Source organism: Aptenodytes forsteri, unplaced genomic scaffold (assembly GCF_000699145.1).
Source record: "Aptenodytes forsteri isolate BGI_AS27 unplaced genomic scaffold, ASM69914v1 Scaffold254, whole genome shotgun sequence".
NCBI classification, from domain to species: domain Eukaryota; kingdom Metazoa; phylum Chordata; class Aves; order Sphenisciformes; family Spheniscidae; genus Aptenodytes; species Aptenodytes forsteri.
The window spans coordinates 78301-78742 of record NW_008794459.1 but is presented as its reverse complement, the minus strand read 5'-3'; positions in this window follow the sequence as shown (position 1 = coordinate 78742).

The window sequence follows — 442 nt, the reverse complement described above, 5'->3', positions numbered from 1 at the left end:
GGCCCCCCGGACCGGGCCCTCGGGCAGGGCGGGGGCAGCCCCTGTCCCCCCCGGCCTCGAGGGTTAGCACGGCCGAGCCGCCGGTGCTGTCGCAGGCAAAGAGTCAGAGGTCACTCAGCCGGAGCTGATCTAGTCGTTAGTTTATTGAGGTCTACTCAGTAAACGTAGGTATGTAAATTATTTAATAAGCACTGATGGATCGGCGGTCAGTGCTCTGCTGCACTCAAAGTTAGGATGGGATGCAAAGATCATCGCGTAAGCTTCCTATACGGATCTTAAATGCTACATGCATGCAAAAAACGTCACGTACCAACCCGTCGGTGCCTGGTGTCAGGTACGGGGTGTCTCAGCCTCGAGGGGTAACCTCGAGGGGGGTCCCTGCTCAAGGGGAGTGCTGTCCCCCCCACACCCCCCGTGGGTTCCCCAAGCAGGGGCCGGGCAG